At 40.6% G+C, this 25,899-nt stretch overlaps 1 protein-coding gene across 5 annotated transcripts in view; it reads right to left on the minus strand.

Moving 5' to 3' along the window:
- The window catches only part of LOC134543054 (two pore potassium channel protein sup-9), an 87,533-nt gene extending 61,930 nt beyond the window's left edge, over positions 1-25,603 (minus strand). For 3 of the 5 annotated variants that reach the window (XM_063387770.1, XM_063387776.1, XM_063387771.1), the window contains exon 1: positions 25,348-25,599. The gene's annotated coding sequence lies outside the window, so the exon portion shown is untranslated. Of the gene's footprint in view, positions 1-25,347 lie in introns of all 5 variants that reach the window. The other 2 variants (XM_063387772.1, XM_063387775.1) reach the window with 2 other exon arrangements.
- Between the last annotated feature and the right edge of the window lie 296 nt (positions 25,604-25,899).

The raw sequence follows: 25,899 nt of genomic DNA on the forward strand, positions 1-25,899 counted from the left end.
ACTTGGTCTAAAAATCCTTTAATGTAAGGAATGAAAGTTTTTTTTAGGAAGATGCTCGTTCTTTTGCTCTTGAGAAGGTTTCAAGGCTTTCTTAATTCCTGATATTGAGTAATGTTTAGATATTTCAGCCCTTCCTCAATATTGTCTGTTTCACAAATGTATCTAGCTCTGTTTCCCGAGGTGCAAATAACATTTCTATTCTGAGATGGTGGGTTGTGTGAACTTTTATATACCGGTCTGTGTGGGTTCGTTTTCTGTAAACACTGTGGCCACCTCATCTCCTCTTGTGATCAGGACATCCAGAAAAGGAAATTTCCCTTCTACTTCCACCTCCATGGTGAATTGCATGTTTGGATGGATGCTGTTCAGGTGTTTAAGAAAGTCTTGCAGCTTATCTTTGCATTGGCTCCACATCACAAAGGTGTCGCCTACGTACCTGTACCAGCACTGGTATTTATTGCTTGTTGTGCTGTGATTCTGTCCAGAGTATCTCAAATTGCTCTGAAGCCGAGCGTGATAAATATACGATATTTGTGCTTTGAACTGCATTTCTTAACGCGAATCACACGTAGTTTCCGCACCCACCGCTAGAATTCGCTGCCACAGCAGCTACGTTGAATATTGAATCATTTTATTAGCAGACCGAAATTTTAAACTGTGTAATGATATGGCTCCGATAAAAGAGGAAAATACTTGAAAAAAATACTAAATCTCGGCTTTGGGCTTATTTTCGACAAGGAACTTTATTAAAATACTGCCCGCCCTGTTAAAATTCTTTTAAAAAAAATTATACGGCAAGTTTCCCTTTGTCTTTGTGAACTTTGGTTCGCGCCATCCGCCACGGATGTAAACACCGTGGTTACACATTTCCGTTCCACGCCACCTCCGTTCCATTCTCGAAATTACTCCTGCCAAATGCTGTACACCGAGAGTTAAGATGTTGTACATATATGACAGTGTTGAAGGGATTGCAAGAAAGCAAACGCCACGGTGTTTTTGTCACTGAAAATGGGCCTGAAGAACCCTGGAGAGGACTACTGAGAGGTCAGTAGACGTCGCGGCATCAACCCTATACCTTGAGGTTGAGGGAGGATGGCTTAGGGGTTGGAAAAAGGGGGTGAGAGAGGGGGTGAGGACACCGCAGTCTAATCGGAATCGCAGAGGATCACGAGTACAGCTCTCGCGGCCGGACACTGGTTGTATAGTGGAAAAGGGGTTGAGGGGGAGGGGGTAGCTTGTGGTTGACTGGGGATGGAGTGGTAAAGGTGAAGAAATGAAAAGAGGGGTTGTGCAGGCCGCCGCCCGGTTAACGGTAAAGGGTGTTCGGCACGCGAAGGCATCGTCCACTCCCCTGTGAAGGGAAGGGGGGTTGGCGAACTCAGCCCCATTATTCATCCGTCGCGTGACCAGGGTCTCTAGCGATCCCCTTGTGGTCGTCCTGGGTTAAGGTGGGGTCGCACACGCCATGTTTAATTTTTTTTTTTTTTTTCATTTTCTCGTCATTACCATTAGTTAAGGGGGCTATTGCTATAAATTTAACACTATACCTAGTTTTTATCCACAGGTATTTTCTAAGTGTTTAATAATGGCTGTGAAATGGCGAGCAAGTGTAAGTAATTGCAAACATTTGCACGCCTTTGTTACACCCATTGTATAACACTTAAGAAATACACATGGGAAATGTAACAAAACAACAAATGCAAACTAGGTATAGTGTTAAATTTACAGAAATAGCCCTTAACCAGTTATTACGACGAGAGAGAAAAAATAAACAAGCCGAGATTCACAACAATGACTGAACAGACGCACAGGAAATACAAACCCAGCCTGACAGCTTCACGGCCGTACATTTAACGGTAGGAGACATGCCGGGAACAGAAATGACAAAACATCCAAGTAATAACCCGGAATGACCGACAATACCAATGAAGCGAAACTATGCGTGATTGGCAGATACAGAAGCCAATGGTATGAAAGCCCTCCTCTGATTCGCTGACACCCGGGCCAATAGCAAGGAGGCCTCTTGTGATTGGCTGCCTGAAAAAAAATACCCTGACCAGGATATACAGACTGTTCTATAACTCAAATCCAAGCCCAGAACAGTCAGTAGGCCAATTAATCACGGGTTTGAATAAAAAACAGAAATTCAAAAAAGTTTTTTTTTTTTCAAACGTTACTAAATATTTAACAGCGCTCTCTACGCTGCTGGTTGAACAAGGAGGAACACGAGAGCGCTGGTAGCAAATATAAATTTTTAGGCCTTCACAGCTGACTGTGTAGGATTCCTATTTAATGCAGTTTTTTTGGACATACGCTATTGAAGTATTGCATTGTTTGTCATGGACAAATTCCAAAAAATAAAATAATAAAAATAAATTTAAGATAAAAATTTCACAGAAAGCTAGGCTGAATCAGCTGATGTCGGACAAGCAGAACCAACGATAAACAAGTGTTATGGACAACAGAACGACGACAGCACGGACAAAAATATGTTTCACCTCTAAATATCAGACAGCTCAAGAATTCCGTTGAAGGAACTTAGTCATGAAAAATAATTGAACAACAAAGACGAACACAGTGGGCTAGCAACGACAAGACAGATTCAATGCAGGCAACGCATCAAAATAAGTACTATGGACAACACAAAGATGATAGCACTGACGAACACAGAAGGTTTCCAGTGACAACTGGAACAAGCGCATGCACACACGCTCTGTTTTATTATTTCGTTCATCTATCTCTCTCTCGCTTCTATTATGGGGACGAATCATCGCACAAAGAGGAGAATTAAAACGAGCCCCGCAACGTATATAGCATTGTGCTCTCTTTAATTCTCTTTGGCCTAATACCTATTCTGCCCTTTTTCACGTCAGAAAGTTTCACAACAACGTTTCACGAAAACGTTGCATTAAAACTCGGCCTTGAAATTTTACTTTCATCGTGCCCAAAGAAGTTACACTTCAGAAATAAGCAAAATTATAAGTATTTCCAAAGGATAATGATTTTTTTGTGTGAAGGAAAGCACGCCATTAAATATATTTTGCATAAAAGTTTTTTAAAAAAAATTGTGTTATGTCGTAACGCTAGTTTCATCAAAAATAAAATTACCAGTTATTTTTTTTTTTATTCGTGGCTCAAACGCGGTTGGTAAGACCGCTAGTAACGATTTTCCCGCGGCGGAAGTCTGTCTCGTCTCAGAGTTGGCGCCCGAGGTAATTCTCCGTGCGACACGAACGTGACCGGGCTCCTATGCTGAGGACTTATTTTCCGTTGAGTTGCCATCTCCCCGTCTCTTCCTTTCCCTTTTCCCCATTTGACTCTTCTCCTTCCTCTCCTTTCTTTATTTTATTTCACTGTGCGGCTGTTGCCACTCCAGCGTACGGCGTCGACATAAATAAATACTTTAAACCGTTTCGGGCGGTGCCATTTCACCACCCTCCCCTTCACCAAACTCTTCACGACTAAGACCAGCCGTCTGGTGGTACGGTTCCGACAGCTAAGCGACTGCTGCGGATTTCCAATATGGCGGCCGTGACGTCATAATTCAAAATAGTTGCCATGACATCATCCTCCTGGTAGAAGAAACAAGGATAGTGCTATAGCAGAAATCGTCTGTTATAAATTATCTCAACAAACAACCAAATGTTGCAAAAGTGGAATAAGAAGTGGATGCGATCCTTATTTATATGAGATTTGTACAAGTGTGTATGTGTTGGTGTGTAGGTGTGTAGGTGGTGAGTGGTTATTTAAATTGTTTGTTATATGTTTAAAATTTTTTGTTATAGGTAAACAATATTATAATATTAAGTTTAACGATGAATATTTATTTTTTAGTTTCCATTGTATTTTGTATGAGTTTTATTAAAAAAAAAAATTGTAAAATATATTTGTCTTGTGTTTTCCATTAAAAAGATGTATCAGTTGTGCTATCAGTAACATGTAGTTTAATATGCGTGAATCACGTTTCATTACTTGCTGGTATATCGGTTTGTTTGTTTAGTTTGTATTGTTAATTGTAAGTTATCATGTTCACGTTAATTGTCTTAGCTAATAGCTTGGTTACGTGATGTTTTTCTGGTTGTAACTTTACAGTTAATCGTTCAACACGTACCTACGTGGATAAGTGGTAGACAAGGCTGCTGGCCTTAACCTCGCCACATCAGATAAGTCTATGAAATGAAATATAAAATAATTGTAACGTGCGTACCTTCGTATATCAGATTGTTAATTTTTTATATGTTTTGTTATAGCCGACCTGTAACGAGTGTTCACCCCCCACCACGCAGGGGTACAGCTTTATAACGATCGATGTCATTTCGAGAATGAGATGAGATATTCGTCTGTGATAATATACCCGTTGATAAATTTTTGTATTTACGAATTCTACTGGGCACCCAATTTTCTGACACACTCGCATCCGTTCTTTTCCTGCCTTGTTAGGGTTTCCCGTTTCTTTCAGTGATACCCGTGACATAATATAAATGTAATTCGAATGCGCGCTGCAGTGTGAGGACGAGACACGCTCTTGGCAGGCGGGTTCTCTTGCCGAGGCGCTGGGGTTACTGCGTGACCAGGGTCTCCACAAGGAAAAAAATATTTCGTACCAACTTAGGCGAGAAAAAAGTACTAGATTAGAAAAAAAAAGTACTAAATTATAATTTGTTATGGTTTTTTTTTAACAATTTAGGAAGTTATTATGACATTGCAATGCTCAAACTTAAATATCACACCACACACACATACATTCTATAGTTTTTTTTAAAAAATAATTACGCTTAATAATAAAACATATTGGAGTTACAATAATATTATTATATTAAAGAAAAATGTACTAGATCTGTACTAAACCACTAATAAAGTTATAAAAGTACTAGATCTAGTACGAAAGTACTAACTGTGGAGACCCTGTTCGTGACTCCGAGGGAACCGGGAGTGGTAGCCGCGGGGGAGGGGGGGGGGGAGGGAGGGAAGAGGAGGGTGGTGGAGGACGAGGGGGGGGGGATACGATCGATAATGAAATCAATTATGATAAAAGCGTTGGCGCGACGCAGCGTGATAAGGGCCCGGGAACGACTCTGGAGCGGCGCCCTTGGGCGTCGCTGCTTGCGCAGCGCCAATTTCCTGTGGAAGTCCCCCCTCCCCCCTCTCTCCCAGCCCAACACGTAGCGTGGCTTCGTGTCAGGGGGAGGGGGGAGGGGGGTAGGAAGCAGACGCGCGTGCGGCTAATTAATAAAGAACACCCCCCCCCTCCCCTCCTCAACTCACGGACGCACCGCGCTGTAATTAGCGTCCGTTCCGCCAGGCAGCGGGAACGTTCATTAAACACGCCAGGTCCTGTTTCCTATACCGGAGTCGTAGTCGTCTATTGCTGTTTTATCGTATTAATGACGCAGCAGCCGAAGAGGCGCAGTGGTAAGACGCTGGACTCCCAACCCAGAGGACCCGACCGTCCTTGATTCAGTTTCTCCGATGGTTGTCTCCGAAATCGATTCCTTACAACCCCCCAAGCCTTTTTGTGTAGTTGAGGAATCTCTTAATCTCTAGTGACCTGTGATGAGTTGTGTGTACTACACGCAGGTTGATTCTGAATTCAACCGTCAGACGTTTATTTTTCCGCGACAAAAGTAAGTTGGAAACATTTATATGACTCACGGTCTAAAGAGCTTGCCAGGGCTGGAATACGTCTTTGAAATTGGGACTGAAACAATTTTTTTTTTGTTGTTGTAAATAATAGAGATTGATTTTTAGGTGTAAAACAATGATCAACTATATTGTGTTTAATTGAGTGATGTTCTACAACCACCGCGAATTTCTTTCGCTGTAGCAAAATTATTCCATTGAAAAAAACTGGGGGTGATAATAATAACACGTCAACAAATTTGTAGAAAATAAAAGTGTTACTCCCTATTATTTCGATCAAATAATTTTGCTACCGTGACAAAATTCGCGGTGGTTGTAAAACACCTTTCAGTTAAACATAATCCAGATGATAAGGGTTTCATCTTAAAAACTGTCTCCATTATTTTCAATAAAAAATGTTGTTCGGCGGCAACTTCAAAGACGCTGGATTTTTTTTTCGTGACTAAATCCCTTCCACGGAATTCTTGTGCTTGTCTGATATTTAAGTTTGAATGTGTTTGTCTGTGCTGCCGTCGTTGTGTTGTCTGTAATACATGTTCAGGTTCACTGTTGGGTTTATCTGTTTGACGTAGCTGATTTAGGGTTGTTCTATGCGAGTTTATGCTTGACTTTTTATTTCTTAATTTGCGTTCTTGAATTATTCCTGTGACAAACAGTGCAAAACTGAAATGGCGCATGTCCAAGAAATTATATTTAATAAAATTGCTTGTCCTTACATGTTTTCAAATGGCATGGGTACACCCTACGCTTAGATATGTTTAGTTAAAAATTGTTTGAAGCTAAGGACAGTGATGATTTTCAGAAGGTTGATTTAAAGTATTTAGATTTACTGCAATGCACTTTACGCCACTCTTCCTAACGAATCACCTTCGGAAATTGGATTGCCGACAAACTTTTTTTTTTCGTAAAGAAAATGAATGTATATTTTTGATCACAGAAATGATACTGATGGATTTAATTTATGTTGGTAGTAAATGGGATCTTGATATTGCATTTGAAATCAAGACAAAATGTCATCATTATAACATACTTCTCATGGGAGACTGTTCACGACTCTGTTGTTTTTTTTTTCGGCGTCACGGAGAAATCGTTGAAATAATTACCTCTAAGCCGCCGATTGAAATTATGCATAAATCTAACTAACACTTAATTTAACACATCGATAAAACATTTTTGTGCGTAAACACATTGCAAAACCAAACAAAACATTCCGTACGTCTATTTTAACCATTACGAGTTTTAGTTTATTGTGTAATCTTGTGTGAGAAACATCGTGCACACAGCAACCAGTCACAGACAGCATTCATTTCACACTCCAGCGTGGATGTCTGTTGCTTTTACGTGTATTTTCTCCTCAAAAGGAGGGAAATATTTAACAAACAAGTACACGCCATGGCATTGGAACAACAATCCACTTTAGGTTAGTTTTTCAACTCTCATAGAAGACCACGAATGTCACATTACAATGTCTAAATTTGTTTAAGCAGCTATTTAAGATGAAGTGAAAGAATCGCTGGGCCAATAGTATGTGGTTAAATCTTGACTACATACATTTTAAATTAACTCAGATGGGACGGTAGCAAAAACACAAACATCTATAAATTAAAATCATATTCGTAAAATATGCCTTTGCATTAGAAACGTCCCGAATGGTCTAAATTAACGAAATCACATTGTTTTGTGAATATTGTATGAAACTAATTGAAAAAAATAAAACGAAATGAAACTAAATGAAAGAAATTAAACGAAATTAAACGAAATGAAAAGAAATTAAATATCTGACAATAATAAAACGAAATGTAACGCTATGGCCGTCAACCAGCTATGCACGGGTGTATAAAAACATATGTCGCGTTTTAATTAGGGCAAATAAAGAAATCAGTCAATTTGATCGCATTTCTCCTATTTTGAGTTACAAATATTGCTAAGTATTAAGGAGCCAAATTTGGCGTTGTCCATTTGAAAAATCTAGCTCTATAAAAGGGTAATAATTTTTGCGATCGGTGTAATTGTGTTCGAATTATTTTTTTTACAAATAAAATTAATAAATTTCTCTCTTTCTCTCTTTATAATATTATGAGACTTGACACATATTTTTGGTGAAATGATGACATGTTTATTTTCTTAACGAAATGGCAATGACTAATTTTCACGGACTCTTTCAAAGGAGTTTATTTTTTTCTGTGTCTATCACTCGCCGACTGTGGCGAACAGGAGTTCAGAGAGCGCAGACATACCACTCAAGAGGCGAGTTAGCAACCGCCGCGCCGGTGTGGCGACTATGCGAAATTCTTCAGACGAGACAAGTTTTTCATCCCTACCTTCCTGGCCGCATTCTCTTCCGTCTCCAACAGCTTCCACCGTAAATATTGCTCCAATTATTCTCTTTTTTTCATACGCCACAGCTCCGCCTTGCCTCCGGCTACAAACAAGAATCCTGCGTTGTGAAGGAGAAGGGGAGGGGGGTTGTAGTAGCGGTGAGATAGGATATTCTGAACGCCGCAAGGGAACAAAAAAAAAGTTTGTATATTTAAAAAAAAAATCTCTATTCCTCCCTCTTTACTCCTTTGGATTTTTTCTTCTTCTAAAGAGAGAGGCTGAGAGGGTTTCGGCTAAAAGAGGTTGTAGCGCGACTCATTAGCAACCCTGTTCCAACCCCTCTAAAATGCCACAAAACCAACCCCCCCTTCTCCCGCGAAATAATCTTCCACACTTTTTTTCCTTTATTTTTTCTTTTTCTTTTCTGAAGCCATCCTGACCTCTCGCCTTTTCCGCCCCAACAGGCGTCGACGCGTCGGCGGATCAACGGCTGTGTGAGGGGTGGAAGATGAGAGAGCGAGACAGTTGCGACTCTTCTCTCCTGCCCCCCCCCCCTTTTTCCACCTTTCATAACCTTCTGGTCGACCAACCTGTCGGTTCATCTTTATCATATTTCTCTCTTTCTTCCCTTCTACCACCTTAACACAAGCCACCACCCTCACCACCGCGGGGCCAAACGGATGAGCACTTGCATTGACCTCTTCATAGACCGTTATGCTCGCTAGACGTTAAAAAAAAAAACCTTCTTCCGAGGATTTTGAAGGACGGCACCATGTGTCAACGTTCACTTGTCCACAATACTCCGTCAAACTGACGCAACCAAATTTAAAAAAAAAAATTCTATCCTCGATAAGTAAGGACGTTCATGAGGGCATGCTAAGGAGTCAATGCACAGAAGAAAAAAAATATTTTTTTTGAAACCAGTTGCCAACAAATAGTTTGTGATACTACAAGCAAAAATATTTTAACTTCGTACAACACACGGCCATGGTTATTTTTGCAAATATGAAAACAGTTTTTCGAGATAATATTTAGCATTTCTTACGAAAATTGGTGCATGATTTTACATTTTAATTGATGTTTTATTCAAGTATGGAAAATATAATACAATACCCCATAATTTTATTTAATTTTTTATAATTATACATACTTATAAATGTGTGCAGTTAATATTGAATAGCTATTTAGGGAATGGTTTACAAATAACTTAAACTTTTGGAGGCACCGGAATAACACAAAGCATAAATAAATGCTCGGGTAAGAATCCGAACCCAACATTACTGAAAACACAATTTTGTAGTGATACATTTGTTTTAATGTAAATGCACAAATTTACACATATATGTAATTTTATGTAAAAATTTCTGCTCCAATTACAAAAGAAACTACATGCGACAAAGAGAACATTTATGTTTAAGTGTGAGTTTGCCTTGTCTATCAGAAGCGGACCCAAGGAGTAGGCTGTGAAGGGAGGGGGGATCAACGAGAGATCTAAAAGGTATAATGCATGTTTCTATGAGCAACACTGTTAAAAACATAACTACTCTCCACAGATTTCGCCATGTAAGTAAGGTTATGAATACACAGTGGCGTAGCTAGGATTTGTGTATGGGGGGTGTTAAGAAGCATGCCCCCCCCTCGTATTTAATCGGGGGGTCCGGGGGTCCTCCCCCGGGAAAATGAGGATTTTAAGGGGCAAAATAGTGCTATTTTAGCAGTTTTCGGTTCTTAAATTTAAATATTGTAATGGTAAAATTTTTATTAATTTTAATATGAAATTTGTTTGAATGATGAATAAGAAATTAATTAAAGATTTGGTGCTAAGGGGGGGGGGGGGGGTTGAACCCCTAACCCCCCCCCCCTGGCTACGCCCCTGTGAATACACCACCGCTGCCTAGGAGACGTTACCCCCAGGCGCACACACTTCGTGAATCTCCTTGACTTACTGAAGATCTGCGCAGCGAACTACGTAAGTAGGAGGGGAAAAAAATTGTTTAGACATGAATTTCCGACAGGAATATGAATGTCTTTGATCTCGGGCTGGGTGTCACTTCGGCTGAGGGTTCGACACCGCTTAAAACTCGTGAACCATGAAAGCTACAGAGTTGAAGTAAATATATCTTAGCAGAGCAGACTTTGCTCGTTGTCGTTACGTGTGACTCACCAGGTTAACACGTGCAGTGATGACGTAAAGAGACCGTCTAATCGAAGTCAGCGAGAGCTGTAACTCCGAAAGTAATAGACCGATTTTCCGCGATTTAAACTTTGATTTGCTCGTGAGTTAGAACTGAGTGTTCACAACTTTGGTTTCGGAACCATTAATCGCAAAATGCTTAGCGAAAAGGGGTTATGTTGAAGCAAAGAAAGAAAAAGAAGCAAAATCGCCCGAGTAGAAGCAATTTAAAATGAAGAGAAGTGTCGTAGGTATCGAATGAGGCAAAAAGTTGTCGAGAAAAATGAGCCAGTGAGGCAAAACGAGCCCCCAAAACAAGGCGCGAAATTCACGCTCGAACGAGCCTCAGCCGTCCGCCTCGCGAGAAGCGACGGGGAATCTTTGATAATGGACCGGATATGCTCTCTGATGATTATGATGTCCATATGGAGTCTGTTGAGCCAGTGGTTGTAAACCATGGGCCGAGTTTGTCACGGTTTGGTGTCGCCATTTTTTTTCTGGCGTGGCCGCGCGACCGTCAAGTAAGACGACCATCGAATCAAATAATAAAGTAACATAAATTTTGTTAAATCATTCATTTCATTTACGACATTATCGATCAGCGCGATGGAAATTTTTTAAAATAGCCTTCCATATTTTTTTTTGTTTTTTACTTCGTTACATTTTCAATTTAAAAAAAACTGAAGTCTGTCGCTTGAGCCATGTTCAGTCGGACACCAGCAACTTGAAGGTACGCCGGAGTGAAGCGAGCGTTAGACCAGTGGAGATGGTCTGGTCTTACTTTCACCAGCTTGTCCCCGCGTCCACTGCTCCCTCCCCCAGTTATCACCTCCCCCCCTCTCCACTCCTCCTGCTCCAAGGGCTCTCCTCGGCGGGACCAGCACGCGAAAACCCCGCGCAACCTGCGGCGACGAACTTCCGTGACTCGATTACGAGGCGACGGTTTACACTTGTCCATTTCGACCCCCTCCTCTTCTCGCCCACACCTCCTCCGACAGCAAGTTTCCCCGGGGGGGCAAAACCTTCCCAGTAATATCCACTCTCCCCCTTCCGTTTACAATTTCCGCCGGTTAACAACTGCGAAAACGCTCTTCCCGCCCACGCCGACGGTCCAACCCCCTGCGCAGCCCCCTACCCTCTCTAATCACTGGCCCCATCAACGCTTTAATTGGCTGCTCGCGAGCTGCAAGGGCCTGCGTCGGCGCAGTGGCCCCGGCGGAGTCGTCGTCCGGAAGCTGCGAGCTGGACCCGGGCGGAGATGCGCCCTCGCCTCGAGGCTTCCGCCTGCTTCCGTCCAGCGACGTGTTTTCACGAGAATACGTCTTTAAAAGGGCTTCCATAGCGGGAGGCAATTTAAAAAAAAAAACGAATGATAACGAAATCGGGGGATACAGTTCGGTGTTGCAGCCACATATCTATCATCTCCATCCAAAATTTAATTACACAACTGGATAGCTAAAGGATCAAAGAATTCGTTACGCATCGCGCTCGGTTGAGGGGGAAGCGCCGCCATTTTGAGGTCATTTTGCTACTTTTCGAGATTTTCAGTTAGTATAACTTTTGACCTGGAGAAGCTACGACGTTCGTTTGAGTTTCAATCGTCAGCTCTCGTCAAAATCCATCCATCTATTAGTTAAAATAGTTACAGTGAATATATATATATATGGTGCTAAAGAATAGCGTATTTTATATTTTGCATAGAAAATATTACCTGTTGCGTACACGTATTCATGTACAACACACGGCCGTGTCCATGACACAGCCACACCCCCTTTTTTTTTTAAATTAATGTGGAAACACCTTAGCTCTCGGTATACGGCATTTCGTGAATGGAACGGAAGTCGAATGAACGGAAATGCGTGACCACGGTCCGGACATCCGCGGCGGATGGCGCGAACCAAAGTTCACAAAGACAAACTGTAAACTTTATATTTACTAACTGTTTAAAGAATTTGAACTAAATGGGCAGTGTTTTAATAAAATGCCTTTGTCAAAAATTAGATGCAAAAGCCGTTGTTTAGTATTTTTTTTTCCAAGTCTTCTTTTGCTTTTATTCATTATGCAGTTTAACTTTTCGCCACGCAATTCAAATGTTTCGATTGCCAAAGAACTTGCTCAGGCAGCGAATTCTCGCGGCGGGTGCATGAACTACGTGTGTGAATCGCGTCAAGAAATGTAGTTAAAAAAAAACACAATTTTCGAATATTTACCACGCTTGGCATTAATTTTTAATTATTCTAAGTTAAATTTCGTGTCCGTTACCGAGATAAACTGTTTACACATCACTGTCGAGTATTGAAAAACTCCTTCGGATTTTTTTCCAATCGAATCTTATCTCATTTTATCGTCCATCTCACCGTTTTGAGATTTAATTCATTTCTTGCGACTCCTATCAGATTGTATAGGATTCGTATATTACGACCCCTTTATCGGATGGTACTACTTTCGTTTATCGTGACTCATATCGGATCGTACTTGCTATCGTTTATCGAAACTTTTGTATCGTATTTTACTTCCGTTTTTTTTAAATTTTACTCTTCTATTAGATTTGATTATCATTCGTTTATCGCGACTCTTCTATCGGATTGTATGACATTCTTTAATCACAAATATGATACTCTTCGAATTGATTACGGATAGATGATCTCGCAATCGTTTATCGCATAAGTCCAGCTTAGTTACAGTTGCATACATTGAAGTTAGTCTTGAACGAAGCTGGGATTTGAATTTGCATATCAATTATTTCATATCGGGTCGTTCTCGTTTATTGTAACATGTCGACCGGATGTAATGATCGTACAACATTTTACCTGTGTTTAAACTTTACATACAGCTGATAATTTACTCAGTGAACAGAGCACTGACTAAAATAGTGCTAATAGGCTGAAATAATGGTTTCGGGATACACCATGTTATGAATCATTGTCGATATACATAGCCAAGATGACCAAGCAGGGACAGCCAGTCTCTGGGGTCTCAGAGGCGAGCAGGCACGACGCGCGGCTACTCGCAGTGCAGAGGAGTGGAGCAGGAAGCCCGCACACAGGGGCAGTTAGCGCAGTCACACCCGGCAGGCACGGCTGCTGCCGGCTGCCCACAGTGCAGAGGAGTGGAGCGGGAAGCCCGCACACAGGGGCAGTTAGCGCAGTCACACTCGGCAGGCACGGCTGCTGCCGGCTGCCCGCAGTGCAGAGGAGTGGAGCGGGAAGCGCGCACACAGGGGCAGTTAGCGCAGTCACACCCGGCAGGCACGGCTGCTGCCGGCTGCCCGCAGTGCAGAGGAGTGGAGCGGGGAGCCCGCACACAGGGGCAGTTAGCGCAGTCCTACCCGGCAGGCACGGCTGCTGCCGGCTGCCCGCAGTGCAGGGGAGTGGAGCGGGAAGCCCGCACACAGGGGCAGTTAGCGCAGTCACACCCGGCAGGCACGGCTGCTGCCGGCTGCCCTCAGTGCAGAGGAGTGGAGCGGGTAGCCCGCACACAGGGGCAGCTAGCACAGTCACACCCGGCAGGCACGGCTGCTGCCGGCTGCCCGCAGTGCAGGGGAGTGGAGCGGGAAGCCCGCACACAGGGGCAGTTAGCGCAGTCACACCCGGCAGGCACGGCTGCTGCCGGCTGCCCACAGTGCAGAGGAGTGGAGCGGGAAGCCCGCACACAGGGGCAGTTAGCGCAGTCACACTCGGCAGGCAAGGCTGCTGCCGGCTGCCCGCAGTGCAGAGGAGTGGAGCAGGAAGCGCGCACACAGGGGCAGTTAGCGCAGTCACACCCGGCAGGCACGGCTGCTGCCGGCTGCCCGCAGTGCAGGGGAGTGGAGCGGGAAGCCCGCACACAGGGGCAGTTAGCGCAGTCACACTCGGCAGGCACGGCTGCTGCCGGCTGCCCGCAGTGCAGAGGAGTGGAGCGGGAAGCGCGCACACAGGGGCAGTTAGCGCAGTCACACCCGGCAGGCACGGCTGCTGCCGGCTGCCCGCAGTGCAGGGGAGTGGAGCGGGAAGCCCGCACACAGGGGCAGTTAGCGCAGTCACACCCGGCAGGCACGGCTGCTGCCGGCTGCCCCAGGAGACAAGGACAGCGAGGTCAGGTGTGTGAGGACCACGTTACGTTTCGGTTTTTGTGTGCAAATAGATCTTCACCTGCTCGTGTGTGCGGGCTTCCCTCTTCACCCGTCTGCACAGCGAGTAGCCGTGCTACCTGGCATTTTTAATTCCCAGGCGGCGAACTTCCACGCAGAGGGGTAAAAGTAACTGGTGCAGCGTTACGAAAATTGCTTGGAACTGAATGGCTATTTATGTGGGAAACTAAGACTGCCAATAAAAATCTTTTCTCACAGGTTTATTTTTTTTAATGGAAAAACGAACTTTACTTTATGAATATCTCACGTATCTGTTCCATTTACAAAAAAAAACACACTGTACTAACTGTGGTACCCATCGTTGAAGGGTCGTTTTTATCCCCCTCCCCCCCGTATCTTCCGGGTTCCTTATTATTTATGGAGTCGAGGGCGTTACCAAGTGGATCAGAGAAGTGACGCGAAAGTACGCCCCGCCGTTACGCCCGCCTGGTTACAGTGGAAACTGAAACCATGTTTTGCGAGACATGGAGTGAGTGCTACCTGTTGGATGGGCCCACAACTACTAGCAAAAAATACTCAGGTTGGAGGTCTTTATAAAGTTAATTTAACTACTTGACTTATTGCTCAATATAAGAGTTTTAAACCGTGCAAAAAAGCACTTAGTACTGCTTTACATTTTTAAGAATTGTATTTTTTATTTTAATAATTAGTATAAGCAATATTTCTGGTATGTAACACCTCAAAATTTGTGGCTCCTAAAATCAAGTAAAATAAATTTCACTGTTTTTTTTTTACTTGATAATAGCTGATATAGCGAAATTCTCACAGTTAAAGTAATTACGATGTGTGTAAATTAAGTAAAATTGACTGGCAACATAGTATTCTATCTGGCAACACTGGGGACGCGAGACTTGGAGGGGTGGCTGTTGAACATGTGATACAATTTCAGTACGAGTCTAAAATTGCTTGTGACATTTCGTTGTCCGTAGCGATTCACGAAACAGTTTTTTCTAGTGCGTTCTAACAATGAGTGACATCGATTTCGAGCAACGGTGTGCTATCAGGTTTTGTTTTATATTTGGGCACAGTGTTACGGAAACTGTTAAAAAACTTCAGCAGGCCTACAGAGACAGTGTTTTTTCAAGGGCCTAGGTTTTTTTTAGTGGTTTAAGGCATTTTCAGAAGGAAAACAGTCGATTGAAAATGAACCACTAAGCGGAAGGCCTTCATCTCCAAGAACCTATGAAAACTTCGACATAATTCGTCATCTTGTGCGTTTATATCATCGGTTGACGGTCAGCATGATTGGGGAAGAGTTGAATTCGACTAACGCCACCGTTGATCAATTGTGACCAATGAATTGAGAATGAAAAAAAAATGCCGACAATGGTTCCAAAAAAACCTTTCGTAGGACCAAAAGGGCATCAGTAGGGAAAGGTGCCTTGACTTTTTGGAGTCGACTGAAAATGATCCCCATTTTCTGGAACGTGTCATCACCGGTCACGAGTCCTGGGAATTTGAGCACGACCCATAAATCAAGCTCCAGAGCATGGGATGGCACGCTTCAACCTCTCCAACGCTAAAAAAAAAGCAAGAATGAGCAAGTCAAAACTCAAATGCATGGTGACTTGCCTTTTTAATAGCCCGAAAATCGTCCACAAACAGTTTGTGCCGCAAAGTCAAAACACTCGATCAGCACTTTTACCGAGAGGTTCTTGAAAACCTTCGAAAAAGGTTCATGTGTGTTAGACCAAACATCAAGAACTGTGTGTTTCATCGCGACAATACGCCTTGTCACACAGCAATTTAAATGGACGAGTTTTTGGCCTGTAAAAACTTTCCTGTGGCTCCTCAACATCCTTATTCGCCTGATTTAAGTTCTGGTGACTTTTTTCCTCTTCCCGAGATTGAAAATTTACCTCAAGGGACATCATTTTAGGACTCTACAAAACATTCAAACGACTGCAACCGACCAGCTGAAGGTTGTTTCAGTATCCGAGTAGCAGAGCTGCTGTGAGGATTTGAAGTGCCGTCTCCAGCGCTGTGTGGCTTCCCAAGGAAGTTATTTTGAGAAAGACAATATTGAGTTATAATTTTATTTCAATAATTTTTTTTTAAATGAGTCTCATTACTTAATTATCACACCTCAAATGTTAGTAATATATCATGAAAGCTACTATCTAGCGGGTGAAACCGAAACTACTACAAAAACTAGGCCTCAGTGTCGGTAATTAGAGTTTCTCCCCCATGACTGTCACGCCCTCCAAAGTTGCTGCTTGTCATTGCTTCACCGACTTCTTGTCTCCACCAAGATTTTCCCGCTTTGATAGCGGAGGCCATCAGAGGACGACTAACTTAAACTAGGCCACGTGGCAGCCGGTGAAAACCCCGGCCCTGGGAGGGCAACGACCGCTCTCCTCAGTTGCGACCCTGGACCAGGCTTACCAACCACGCAAGAAGCGCAAGACGCGCAACACGCCAAAAGTTAAATAACGATGTTTTCATCAAATACCCGTTTATAATCTACGCAAGACGCCAAAACACAACTCAATTATCTGCCAACTGTCTATTTCTCGCGTTTTGGCCCGCGTTTCCGCCTTACATATTTGAAACGAATTTTTTTTCTCGAAAAACCTTTCAAAAATGGATAGGTTATGTGCATAGAAGTCTATAATTTTCTTTTTAACGCATAAAGTTTTCGATTATTAATACAGTGAAAACAAATGCATTTAAAAGTTAAAATTTCTAACATTTGGAAATTTTTTTTCCGTTGGTTTAAGGCTTTAAGCTATTAACTTGCAAAATTACAAGTTTATAGTTCATCTGAAAGCAGCTTTAAATTTGTAGAAAGTTTAACATAATATTAAGAATTAATTGCACATGTTTTCGCGAAAAATAGTATGAATATAAATTTCGAACAAAGAAATGTTTTAAACAGTTTTACAGTGTCAAGTTGTCGCTTTATTAAGGCCTGTAATTTGAGTGTTTTATAAACTACAGTTATTTTCTTTCGCTAGTTACGTGTTTCATCTTTGCGCTCTTGCGAAGTTTAAAACCCAGATTAAATCGGTAACACGCTAACTAGACTGTTTTTGTAAATCGTATTTCCTGCGCTAAAAGTCTCTATAGTTGATTCAACTATATATTGTTTGATTTCAGTGCCAACTTTACCTTTTGACTTCGATTTAGTATAAAATACATTTTAATTTACTTCACGATAATTTTACAAATTTGCAAATTTCTTTTTTGGTGTATCAATAGCCGATTCTCACTAAAAACTATACCTTATGGGTTATTTGTGTATTTACTTAAGCATAAAAAAATAAAAGTATTTTTACTAATTTCTCAGACTTTGTTAAAAATTTTTAGAATTATTTCTGCTTAAAAATAGACATTTTATTGAAATTGAAGTATTTTACTAGACTTAGAACTGGCTACATTTCAGAACGGAGACTGTTTAATGAGATCTCTGTCGGTAGTTATAGTATGTAAAACATTTTCTTAACGTAGTGTAATGAAGTCAATTCAATCAAAACTATTAAATTCAGTTAATGTGTACACGATTATAAAACATGACAATCTGTGTAGAATAATAGCAGTATTGATAACGGCAGGGAAAAATCATACCTTTTTTTCCTGTGGTGATTATTTCAGTTGTTTTGTCACAACTAATATTTATGGCTGTTGCTGTAAATGTATCACAGCAAATATAGCATTTGTTGTTTCCTCAAAATTGTTATTGCCAGTTATTTGCTAAACGTTAATTGCGAGATGTAGAAATTTCACGCGAGTGATTATAAATATGAACAATGGAGTGACATCTTATACGAATGTATAGATAACACTTAGGGCGGTATTCCAAGATTTTCGGGTAAAAAAAGCGAACAAGCACTGCCTTGTTAGGATACGAACGTGATCTAACTCGCGGGCCGTCTTCCGGAACGTGTTCAAACCGAATCCCAGCAAGGGAAACAAATCGGCAAACATTTCAATAAACCGTGCCCCTCGCGAGGCTGGAAACTGATTTCGATGCTTTCTAGCGGACGTTTCGCAACCATCGCTGCAATCATTAAGGCAAAAATTACTAAAAAAATAGCAGAATCACCACACAACAAATAGAACCGCTTTACTTTTTTCTCAAGTACTATTTAAGTTGTGAGTATTTATTGTTATAATCATCAGAGTCTACAAAATGAATATTCTAGGATAGTTTTGCTATCATAAAAGTTTCATTCGGCACACCAACACGCTTGGTGCGTCCCTCGATGATCACGGCAGTGACTATATACGAGTTGACGGCCAGACGCGGGTCCGCCATCTGGACGATAACAACAAAAAAAGTGAGCTCTGCGCTTGCGCGGAATTCGGGCAACAGATCGGCAAAAGATAGGACACCAAAATTCGTTGCCTAAAAATAAATGGAGTGGTCGTGTCCTACCGTACACTAGCAAAACGGTTAGTGTACACGTGCAGCATATTCAACATCTAAACCCTTGTTTTCGTGTCTAGGAATACCGGTCTTCGTGAATAACTAGGAACTGAATTCGGGGCGGAACATAATTGTGAGAGAGCTGTCTTAAATGAGTTTACAGGAATGGCCTTTAATTAATTGTAATTACAAGAAAACGAAGATAAGGACGTGACGAGCAAGACTGAGTCTTAAGGTCTCCGCCTAACAGATCTTCAGAAGAAACATCGCTGTTAAGAAAATGCTCAATATATCCGAGTGGTGCCAGTTTACGAAAAGCATTTAAGGATACGCTGAGAACGGTAAAGGTAACTCATGTTTACTTATTTAGTTTTTTGAACTGTATTTTTAGAAGAGTGAAAATGGTTAAAACTATTGCTTTCATAATTATTATTAGAGATTAAACACGTGGTACAGATTCTTGAAAGCACCCAAGGGACTTACATTACACCTTTATCTTCATTTCTCCGCCATACGATTTTACGGTCGCCGCTCAAATTTCACTGTTATCCTGTGCACGACGAGAAGACTGCGCGTCAGTTCAGAGCCTTGCGCTTAGAGGCGACACCGCGCTGGAAATAACCAGCGAGAGTCGCGCTTATCATCCCGCCTCACTAGCACGCACACACCCTTGACGAGGTGGGCCCCTTAGCCCGCAAGCACGCTTGGATTTAGGGTAGGTTAATTGGGTGGCGGTGTGAGGGGGGGTGATGGGGGCGGGGGGTAGGAAATGCAGTCGAGGTCTCGGCCGTGATCACAGAGCCCAGGCGGACGGAAGTCTAGCGGCGCCAGCTCGGGCGGTTAATTGTCGCGAGCTTGTTAAAACCGGACGCGTCGTTATCGGAGACCGGTCCGAAGTGGGCAGGTCCCTGAAATGTTGCGAGACAGAAAAAAAAAATCCCAGGGGGAGTGGTCTTGTTTTTTGCAGTCCCCCTCTGCCGCCCCTCTCCCACCATCCAACGAGCCAGGTCTGAGATTAGAGGCTTTATCGCCGGCGGTGGTGATAACGAGGGCCTGCAGTATCACGTGCCCCCCCCCCCACCGTTATCAGCCTTCCCTTCCCCCCTTTCCCACCCACCACCCCTTCCCCCTCACGCGAACGCCGACACCATGCACGCTCCATATATACAGTACAAAATTAGTACAGCAGTTTAAAAACAATCTTTCTCTACATGAATGTTAAGTATGGAATGAATGAATAACCGGCGGGGCTAAAACATATTTCACTTGTCTCGTTCCAAGGAAAATTTTAAATACTTCCTGCTGCGAAAACAGTTTAATTAAAATAAATAGTTATATAATCTGTTTTTTATTTTATATTTTAGTAAGTAGCTAGACAAATATTTAATTATGTACCCATAGCGATTTTTTTTTTAGGAATATTTCGAAGAAATACTACCAATTGTAGCCATTACCATGGTGAGACGTACGGAAAAAAATTGTATTTAGTTTTACGTTTAGTTGTCCATAAACCCCAAAAACCACCGTCAACTCAAAAGTTTATATATATATCACAATTTTTGTGGACACGATAACTGCGGTAATCTTAAACAAATCACTTCCAAATTGGTACGTAAAATAAACACATGGAAAATCTCGGTCAAGTTAAAAAATGATCGATATCAGACAAAATATGTAGAAATGGGGAAGGTATTTGAAAAACAAAAAAAAAAAAATCACTATAACTCAAACAATATGATGAAAATGACATCCTTTTGAACGTTTTATAATTCGTAGGAGTAATACCAAAAACTTTTGTCTAAATATATTTTTGATACGACCAATCATAACTGCAAGAGATGAAAAAAAAGGGTTGGAGGACAAAAAAATCATAAATCTGTTCGTAGGCACAAAATCGAATTCGTTCAAAAGTGTTTGTACATTTTATAATATGTATCTATAACTTTAATATTTCGTCTGGAACAATTTTTGATGAGAAGAAACATTGTTGCAAGGGGTTGAAAAAGAAAGTGGTATAAACTAAAAAAATTAATTAACTCCGTACCTTGTACACTATTAAATCCAATCCTTTCTACTGAAAACCTAGAAATATTATCTACAACTTTCGTTCAAAATTATTTTCTTATATTCCCGACCATTACTGGCAAAAAAAAGGGGGGGGGGGGGATAACAGGGGTTGAAAGACAAAAAAATTCATAACTACCTTAATACGCAAATTATTAAATCCGTTTGAATTGTTTGTAAACCGTGTATATCTATATTTTATAAAACATTTGTCTCAAACAATTTTCATACGACCAACCATAATTGCAAGGGGGAAAAACACGGGTTGGAAGACAAAAAAATTCATAACTCCCTTAGTAAGGACATAATCGAATATGTTCAATTTTTTTTAATCTTATAATTTTTATTTAAAACTTTTGTCGGAAACAATTTTGATAACATGAGCCACTGCTGCAGCAGGTTGGGAAAAAAACAAGGGTAGAATTTAAAAAAAAATCCATAGTTTCCGTTCCATGTACACTATCAAATTCGTTCTTGTTTATTGTAAATCCTTCAATTATTATCCACAACTATTAACTGAAATAATTTTTTTTATACGACCTACCATGACTGTAAGGGGTGTAATAACCAGGGGTTTAATAAAAAAAATCATAACTCCCTTATAGTAAGTAGGCACACTATCAAACCCACACAAACTGTTTGTAAATCTTATAGTTTTTATCTAAAACTTTTGTCTGAAACATTTTGTGCTAATACAAACCATTATTGCCAGGGGTTGAAAAAACCAGGGGTTGGAATGAGGAAATAAATAAAACTTCTCTACCTGGTACAAAATCGAATCAATTTTTGTTTAACTGTCTAGATACTGACTGAAACTATTCTTAAAAGAATATTTGTTTACCCAACCAGTACTGCAAGGCGAATGCACACGTATCAGTTCTGTGCGGAAGCGATCACGGGGGACGCACCACAACGCCGAAATGCCACAACGCCGAAATGCCAAATTGACCACAACGCCGACAGCTAGAAAACTGCTGTGTACCACAACGCAGAAATATACTAACGCCGAAAAATATCATTGTAGGACTGCCACAAAGGTTAGGTTAGGTTAGACTAGGTTAGGTTAGACTAGGTTAGGTTAGGTAGGTTAAGCTAGGTTAAGTTAGGTTAGGTTATATTACGCTAGGTTAGTTTAGGTTAGGTAAGATTAGATTGTGGTATTTCGGCGTTAAGGTACATTTAAGAAACACACACAAATTCATTCAGTTGTTATTTCGGCGTTGTGATACACAGCAGTTTTCTAGCTGTCGGCGTTGTGGTCAATTTCGACATTCGGCGTTATGGTATTTCGGCGTTGTGGTAACGACCCGTGATCACGCACTGAATGGGCGGCCAAACAAGGCGGTCTGTATCCTCAGGGGAAGGCAGCCAGGGACAAGACAGAAGCCGTCGGTGCTGGCATACGGTGTTGCAGACAAACGAGCGTTCAGTTTCTTTTTAAGTTATGCTTCTTTAGGTGCGTTATGAAAAAAAAATAATGATAAGAATGATTTTTACGAAGCGCGCGCAGCACACGACAAAAGTTGAAGGTGAAAAAAAGGCTACACACAAATAAAAATGTCATATGTGCTATTAAATATTGTACTTTAGTGATTGATATTGAATGCCGGTCCATAAAAATAAAAATAAAAACATTTATTTTATTTGAATATTAGTGATAGAAATTGTGTTCATAAACTTTTTCAAGTGTATTTATAAATGTGAGGTTATGTTCCCGTATGTATAATTACTTTGCATTACAATTTTTTCAACAATATTATTTAATAAATAATTAACATTAATAAATTAGAATAAACAATCGGTATATTTACTGATTTTCATCACTAGTTAAAATTCATCTAGTATATTTAATAAATTTAAAAAATAATAATTTCTTTTAATTGTTTGTATTAATATTGAATACTGAGTATTTTTTTAATTTAATTTATACTTTACCAACCGTATTTATAACATCACTCCAGTTATTTTAATACTTTATATCTATTAATTATTTGCATTAAAAATTAATTCATACTGAAACTTCTCGTGATGAAATATGAGCATGAATAACTGTAATAAACTAAATTTGACGATAATACCATAACACTGGAGTCACGCAGGCTAATCTAATGAAGGCTATTTTAACAATAAATAATTCGTTATTTGAATGAGTCTTGCAGGGGAAGATTTTTCAATTCATTGTTTTGTAAACACGCCACGGAGAAGACCCGTTTGTGCTGTCTTCGTTGTGCTGTCGAATACCTGTTTAAATTCATCGCTTGGTTCGCATGTGCGTCACTTCATAGTCCAAATTATCTGTATCATTAGTGTCCTATACAGACTGAATCTGCCTATCTGTTGTTTCAGGCGAAGAAAATATGTTAACTCATGAGAAAATACTCCCTCAGGAAATATTCATTTATCAACACTATAAAAATGTAAAAAAAAAGGATGGTAATTAGAGCTAACCACAAGATTTCTCCAAAGTCAATAACTTTTCTTATGTATCGCAACAAAACTAGTTCCAACGCTTTTCTCGTTTATGTTCCACACGGTACAAAAGCAAACGAAGTGGTGATGGTAATGTTACAAATCTCTCCGCTTACCTCAAATATTTTATAGCATAACCGAAATATTCAAAACCCAACGTTTACTTTCATATTAAATGAGGTAAAAGTTATTTACACAAATTTTGCACACGTCGTGAGTAATAAATAAAATGCTACATATATATAAAGTGATGAATGCTTAAAAAATAATTAAAAGTTATTGTAATAAAACTGTAAATATATGCAAAGGGTTAAACAAAATATTTAAAACAATTGCGCTCTATAAAGGAGATAAAGATTTACTAATAATTAAGAAATAAAAGTAATGAAAAGAATCTAATTTTTAGAAACACAACTGCGAACATATGGTTTATAGTAGAGACGAAAATTAAAAAAAAAAACAACATATTAAGTCTTTTGGCTAGAAAATCACTTTGTGAATAGCATATAAACTGTTGAAGACTGTGTTACCATGTAGATTATAAAAGAATTGGGTAAACATATTATAAAAGCAAAAAAAAAAAAAAAATCTGTTTGTTTGACTATCAACTTTTTGAAACTTCTAAAATCTGTGTTTGAGAAAATTTCGATCCCGAACTAAAGAAAACCAACAAATAAAAACTGTAAGCATGTTCACCTGCTGTAACCATGGTTCGCAGGGAACTCTAAACCCACGATATGGTGACTAGGACAATATTTTAGCGACCTTAAAGGCCGTTATTAAGAGTAAAAAAAAAACAACACAAAAACTTAATGAAAAAGTGGGAAAAAATACTAGGATTTAAAAAAAATGGAATAATTTTTATTACAAAAAATTATTTTTATTTTTATTTTGTTCACTTTGTAATCAGCAATGGTTTAATTTATATAGATTTTGTCCATTACGCAAGGTTTAAAGATAAAGAATATTTAATGTTAGTTAATTTGCTTCCATAATATTTATGTAGATTTCACCAACTTTATTATGAATGGAAAATATATTAATTTAATTTAAAAAGATTTATCAACCCGATGTTTATTAATAATAGGGGGGGTCATTAGCACAACATATTTTATAAACAGTTTCGTTTAAATTTATCTTGTAGACAAAATAAGGTACAGTAAGATGTGTTATTTGTACAGCTTGACATAGTTAAATACGTTGCTGGATTCATTCCAGTGTCTTAATTTTAATTATTTCGACCCTTTGTTTTTTAAATTACTAAAGCAATAGGAAACGTTTATAGTCTAGCTCCTTTTACCGATGTAACGTTACAAAAAAGTAACAAGAAAATCAGCACAAGTTTACAATCAATATTTTTTACTCATTTAAAACACTGAAAATGTATATATTGCATTTGTATGAATAATTAAAAACAAAAATGCTACCTAATGCCACATGCGAAAACTTTAACCTCGCTCAAGGGATGAAAACCAATTTCTTTCTATTTCTTTGCGTTGTCAGCCTCCGAGCTGCGGGAATTAGCCCTGTTTGATTTGAACCGGTCCATATTGCTTTGACCTTAGCGTTGATCTCTCACCTTTTCGAGCAGCAAGAGCACAAAAAAAAAAACCAACATAATTATATCGTGAACAGCTGATGCAACGATCTCTATCTAGCCCCTTGACAACATTACACCCGGACTACATGTTACATGTTGCAGCAACTGCAGGGGTTCCAGATGCTTGAAAAATAAATAAAAATTACGGAGCAAGCTACAAAAAAAAAAGTAACGAGAAAGATCGCCAACGAGTCTGTAACACCCACGACCCCCGACATTTCGAAAAACACCCGCGCTTTTGCATGGAAAATTTATGTCGTAGAGATCACGTTGATCTCGGGTTCTAAGCATGGTGACCATGGAACAACGTTTCAAAAATTACAAAACAATGGCTACCATGCTTGGTTCTGATCATTCACGTACGTGTTAGTTTCTACTATCACGTGTTCTTGCGGGCGTAACGCATTTTTTTTTTAAAACATAATTTCTCTTTCTACCCAAAGCGTTATCTGTGGACCAACGCATCGGCCTACCTTACTCTCCACCCCCCTCTCACACCCCCCTTCCCAAATCGATACTAAGATAACGGTCTGCTCACGGGCTATTAATAAATTTGGATGGAAAAAAAAAGATCGTGCACTTACCGAGTTAGGCTTCCCTCGAGTTGTGTTGCGACATGCACTTGGTTACCGGGATGCTAGACGAGTGAAAGGGTTCTTGGGTTCGAACAGTATATCGGAATGTATTTCCCGCAGCACAGCAACGACACACGATATCACAAAAATAAAAATAAAGCACACACACACACACACACGCTCTTTGTTGTGTTTCCTTCCTCTCCGCTGAGGCCCCAGACCGCGAGCGCACTAGCACACCCCCGCCGCCGCCCCTCCTCCGCCCCCTCCCCCCGCCCCCGCGCGCAAGCCCGCGCCGCGGCGCTGCCCCGTCATCTCGCCCAGCGACGCAGCGGCCGAGGGAACGACTGCCCCGGCTCCCTCCCCCCGACCGGTGGGTGCCTCGCCGCGGTACGGCTTGCGCGCAACTACGGCACGCTTTTACCGAAACCATGGCACGCTTCGCCGAAACTATGGCACGCTTCACCGAAACTATGGCACGCTTCACCGAAACTACGGCACGTTTTTACCGAAACAATGGTACACTTCTCAGAGAAAAGGTACGCTTTTTTTTGCCATGAC

The sequence above is a fragment of the Bacillus rossius genome (assembly GCF_032445375.1).
Source record: "Bacillus rossius redtenbacheri isolate Brsri chromosome 9 unlocalized genomic scaffold, Brsri_v3 Brsri_v3_scf9_2, whole genome shotgun sequence".
In the NCBI taxonomy this organism is placed as follows: Eukaryota; Metazoa; Arthropoda; class Insecta; order Phasmatodea; family Bacillidae; genus Bacillus; species Bacillus rossius.